General features: G+C 42.5%; 1 long non-coding RNA gene across 2 annotated transcripts; it reads right to left on the reverse strand.

The window, feature by feature from the left end:
• Nucleotides 1–710: 710 nt before the first annotated feature.
• On the reverse strand, nucleotides 711–4,527 carry LOC125545317. 2 transcript variants are annotated; one of them, XR_007299989.1, is made up of 6 exons: nucleotides 4,003–4,527; nucleotides 1,945–2,230; nucleotides 1,515–1,613; nucleotides 1,294–1,416; nucleotides 1,124–1,203; nucleotides 711–999 (listed from the first exon to the last, which is right to left on the reverse strand). It is a non-coding gene; the product is annotated as an uncharacterized LOC125545317 (long non-coding RNA). The 2 variants fall into 2 exon arrangements; XR_007299988.1 differs by having other exon boundaries at nucleotides 1,515–1,633.
• Nucleotides 4,528–5,881: the final 1,354 nt, after the last annotated feature.

The raw sequence follows: 5,881 nt of genomic DNA on the forward strand, positions 1-5,881 counted from the left end.
CATAATACAAATCATCATCAAACGTTAAGCGTGCGGACCCTACGGGTTCGAGAACTATGCATACATGACTGGGACACATCTCCGATCAATAACCAATAGCGGAACCTAGATGCTCATGTTAGTTCCTACATATTCTACGAAGATCTTTATTGGTCAAACCGCAATAACAACATACACTACACCACAACACTACATCCCTGACAACTAGATTGGTCGGGAATACAATGTCTACCAACAAACAGTCGGTCGGGAAAGACTATTGCCGACCGACCCTGTCTGTTGGGGTAAGTCCAGACGGGAAAGCCCTTTCCCGACCGACATAGTTTTCCCGACCGACTGCTTGTCGGCTATGGAACATCTTTCCCGACCAACATTCTGTTGGGCCTGCCATGGACCTTTCCCGACCAACAGTCTATTGGTGCCGCCATAGGCCTTTCCCGACCAACTATCGGTCAGAATATTCTTTCCCGACCAACAATCCATTGGGGCTGTCATGGGCCTTTCTCGACCGACTATCGGACATGGCATTCTTTCCCGACCAACATTCTGTTGGGCCTCGCATTAGCTTTTCCCGACCAACTGTCAGATGGGGTTTATTTTGCCAACCAATGTCAGCTAGCCCTCCCATATAGCTGGATTTCACATTATCAATAGAATATCAATTATGTTACGCAAATCATTACAATAACGTGCATGTCGTCCAACAATAGTAAACCAAAACCAAACAATAATAACACACATTCAATAATTTTCACATCAAAATTTCCCATAAACTAATTTAACTTATTAAATAGGGAACAAAATATGTTCATTGTTTGAGAGCAAAAATGGGTCGCTTTCGTTTCTAGAATTTGCCCTAGAGGCACATCATCTACATTGAATCCTGCTGGTGGGCAACTAGATAACCACAAGATCCTTCCATCATTCTGGTACTTACATCAACACCTTTCTTCATCTCATTGATCCATATTCCATCGCCACATCCTCCAGCTTGAACATCTGCATGTCAAAATCCCCAGTTAATATTCCACACCATAGCTGGTGATAGACAGAGTGATGAAGATGACATCAAATGGGCTTAAATGACAAAACTGATATATGTAACATTTTGTCAGGTGACTACCCGATAATATGTATGTAGGTGTTTCTTTTTCCCGGTCGAATTTGACTGGTGGAGGCTTGAGAAAAGATGAAGCAGAGCATCTAAAACACACAGAGTACCACCCAGGATGGTGTGAGATTAAAATTAGCCTGAGAGAGAAACATGTAAAAAAAATGTGTAGTAACACGTACCGCACGAGGAAGGAGATGAGGAGGGGACTCAGGGGAGAGCAGTAGCGGCTAGGGTTTTGGTGCTGCCTCCATGGGGTCGGTGGTCCCGCCGTCACTGTAGATCCTTGGTCGATGAGGCAGTACCTGTGAAAATAGTCGAATTGGTGCCCGACGACATACATGGTCAAGACTAGATACAAACAAAATTACCAGTCTTTACTGCAGATTCAAATCATACGCACCCACAGCCCGGCATGGTAGTGCTTTGAGTGTTTGTTAGAGAAGGACGCATAGCTACAGGGTGATGCTCTTGTCAACGCCGAGCTTCATGACCATATAATCTGGACCAGCAGGCAGTGATCTAGTCAAACAGCAGCATGCACTCATCATCACCATTTTTCATATATAAAAAAATTGCATGCAGACTGGTTAGGTTTTCAGTAAACTGATACTAGCTAGTATATGTTTTCAGTAAAACTAGTACGACAATTTGGTTCGTGTACAGAGAACATATTCACATGCAGAGGACCATTTATAAAAACTGGAACCTATCTTCCACTGGAACAAATAGCACACCCGCAAGAGACATATGTACACGGTGAAGACTAGAAACGTAGTGATTCAGCCAGACATATAAAAATAGATGTCCAGTGGAACATACAAGTGTGTTACCTTCTTATGTATAGAACTAGATGAAACTGATGCGCTATTATTGCCCGGATCAATTGCTGGTTTCTTTAAATTGTCTACACTTCCGCTGGATGGTTGGATGACTTGTCTCCTTTGGAATGTCTACGATTCAACTCTTGATTGTCACTGGAAGATTTCTCTTTACTGGACTCCAGTATCATTGCTTGGCTGATTGCTTCGCCTTCTTTAGGCAGGCAAATTATTCCCATGATAAGACTGATTATGCAATGTCCATGTGCTCATAGGGGATAACTCTCTTCAGACATTCCTACATAAATGGAAGGAGTAAGAACTCATATGATGAAGAACAGGTAGCAGCGAATAGCATGGTAAAATGTAAAAGTTGAGGGGAAAAGAAGCAACACAATAATATACCAACAGTTAGATGCCGAGTTGCCGACTGCACTACAAATTGTTTTTTGCAGAGAAGAAAGTCCAGACTGATCATATACTATTAGTTATTTTCAACAGACATTTTATTTTATCATACAAAGTTAACACACCGCAAGGAATATATGTGAGACCTGAATAGTAGAAGACAATTCCTATATATATGAAAGACTACAAATTTAGTTGAAATAGCTATATGGAAGACTACGGGCCAACAAACCTAATATAAGTGGTTGACTAAATGATAGCCAAGATAACAATTGCAGGCAAATCAAGACAACAATAATATGGGAATGGAGGATAATAGTCATGATACCTAAAAGGCGCACCAATCGGCTGACCACATCATATGTCATTTTTAGTGTGTTTTTCTGATTCTTGTGTCCAAGCACTTGAGTGTATGGTTAGAGTTTGTTGCTAAATTTTTGGTTCATGGAGTGCTTGCGTAATTCTGTAATAATTTTCAGAACCGTAAGAAGGTGGATATGTTCCTACCTATTTGTCTTATTGTTTTTATTGAGAAATGAAATCAGGGCAGCCCTGTAAATTGGGAATGGAACACATAAATTCAATATCGAATATGAGTCCAACTAGATTGTATGTATGACACGCTAAGCATATTTTTTATGAATACAACATGGTGTAATGCAGAAGAAGTCATCATATCATCACATTAAAATATGAGACTATTTAAAAAAAATCAGGTCGCCTTGTTAAACTGAGCAAATCATAGTTAGCATTGCTTCTTTGATAGGAAAACACTAGGCGGACCATCTTACCATTGACTCTCCATCAGCGTTCCATCATGTAAGGAACTTTTATCTTGTTACCCAGGTCTCATAAGAAAAAACCGAATAATCATTCCAAAACCACAAATTCTGAAACAATGTTTTATTTGATGGTCCACCTTATTTCTTTACAGCAACATGAATTCTTTTGTACTCTTCTGAAAGGAACACACTATTTTGTTTACTAACATTTGCCTATAACAGTAAGACAGAACCATGTCTAGAGATAAATCAGTGCCATACCGACATGAGTACGGATCACTGAAAGTTAGTTGGGGCAAGATGAGTGCCAAACAATTAATAAGCAACAACCAGAAGAAGAACATCGATATCTAGCTATGTGCATTGACTAGTAACAATCAATGCTGGTCTATATTCTCCTTTTATTATGTCAGTTTAGCTCGATGCCACTTCTTACCTGTTGATGGTATACAAAATATTTTTGTTATTCTCTTCATCTACAGTTTGTCTGAGAGAATGTACAGTTCATTGCCCTATGAGGTTTAACAGAATTACAATTCGTAACAGAGTTTCAGTTTTCAAGGGACAACACATTACCATGTATAACATCTAATGCTTCATTTCCAGGGAAGAAACTGGATTAATCACCAATCAATAGGCAGTAGAATATCAACATTCAGCAGCAATACGACAGTAGCACTAGCACATCAAGCAGCAGAACCGTGGCTAGCAGCACACTGCACACCACAGCAAGCACACACAGTATAACAGCAGCAAGCACACCACAACCACACAAGCAGCAAGCACCACAGGAGCAAGTAGGCACACGGTTACACAGTACTAGCAAGCGGCAAGCAGGCAGCAGCACAAACAGGGGAAGAGTGGTGAGCAGAGGAACTACCTGAGGGAGGAGCTCGGGGAGTCAGGGTGGATGAAGGGGAGCAGATCCGGCTGGGGAAGGGCGAAGGGGAGCAGATCCGACTGGGGAAGGCCGAAGGGGAGCAGATCCGGCTGGGGAAGGCCGAAGGGGAAGGAGCTGAGGACCTCTTTTCTCCTCTCTATATGAAGCCCCTCATTAACCCTATCCCGAGCCCTCTCTCGCCGCCGCCAAGATCTCTTCTGTACTCCGACGGCCATGGTGGATACCATGGTAGAGAGGGGGAGGACGGGCCAGGCAGGGCGGCGGCAGCCTCGCTGGAAGCTTACGCGCGGAGGCTGGCCGTAGAGAGCACTCACCGAGGAACAGAATGGTGTGGGGTCGACGATGGAGACGCTGGGGAACGAGTGGGAGAGGGGGTCACAGCCTCCCCGGCCGAAGAGCACGTAGCTGGACGGCGAGAGAGAGCTCGAGCGGCGGCGGCGGCGGATTTAGGTTAGGAGGAAGAATGAGATTTGGGGGCAGTCTGTGGCACCGGTTAGGGGCAGAACAAGAAAAAAAAGAGGGATTTTTCGTGGAGTGGGCTGTTTTTGCGCTAAGTTTTTCGTCCGTGCGCGCGCAGCTATCTGGCCGGCCCATTTACCCACAAGCAATCGGTCAGCGTTTCATTGCCGACCAACAATCCAAAGGGAAGTGAAGCATTCCTGACCGATGATATGACGTAGGATAATAAACTATTCCCGACCGATGATTTGAAGCTACATGTGAGTATTGCCGACCGACCGTCTGATAGAAGTTTTCCCAACCAACAGTCCGTTGGTACACAATAGTTTTTCCAACACATGTCTATAGGGAATGTGGTGTCATGGTGTAGTGATATGTTATTCCCTTTGTCATCGATATGTTACTTGCCTGAGATTCGATCATTGGTATCCTCATACCTAGTTCAATCTTCTTACCAGCAAGTCTCTTTACTCGTTGTGTAATGCATCATCCCGTAACTAAGTCATTAGTCACATTGCTTGCAAGGCTTATAGTGATGTGCATTACCGAGAGGGCCTAGAGATACCTCTCCGATACTCGGAGTGACAAATCCTAATCTCAATCTATGCCAACCCAACAAACACCTTTGGAGACACCTGTAGAGCATCTTTATAATCACCGAATTACGTTGTGATGTTTGATAGTACACAAGGTGTTCCTCCGGTATTCGGGAGTTGCATAATCTCATAGTCAAAGGAGTATGTATAAGTCATGAAGAAAGCAATAGCAATAGAACTTAACGATCATTATGCTAAGCTAATGAATGGGTCTTGTACATCACATCATTCTCCTAATGATGTGATCTTGTTCATCAAATGACAACACATGTCTATGGTCAGGAAACTTAACCATCTTTGATTAACGAGCTAGTCAAGTAGAGGCATACTAGGGACACTTTGTTTTGTCTATGTATTCACACATGTATCAAGTTTCTAGTTAATACAATTCTAGCATGAACAATAAACATTTATCATGATATAAGGAAATATAAATAACAACTTCATTATTGCCTCTAGGGTATATTTCCTCCAGTCTCCCACTTGAACTAGAGTCAATAATCTAGATTACATTGTAATGATTCTAACAACCATGGAGTATTGGTGTTGATCATGTTTTTCTTGTGGAAGTGGCTTAGTCAGCGGGTCTGTAACATTCAGATTTGTATGTATTTTGCAAATCTCTATGTCTCCCTCCTCGACTTGACCACAGATGGAGTTGAAGTGTCTCTTGATGTGTTTGGTTCTCTTGTGAAATATGGATTCCTTTGCTAAGGCAATTGCTCCAGTATTGTCACAAAAGATTTTCATTGGACCCGATGCACTAGGTATTACACCTAGATCGGATATGAACTCCTTCAACC

This window comes from Triticum urartu, chromosome 3, assembly GCF_003073215.2.
Source record: "Triticum urartu cultivar G1812 chromosome 3, Tu2.1, whole genome shotgun sequence".
Lineage (NCBI taxonomy): Eukaryota > Viridiplantae > Streptophyta > Magnoliopsida > Poales > Poaceae > Triticum > Triticum urartu.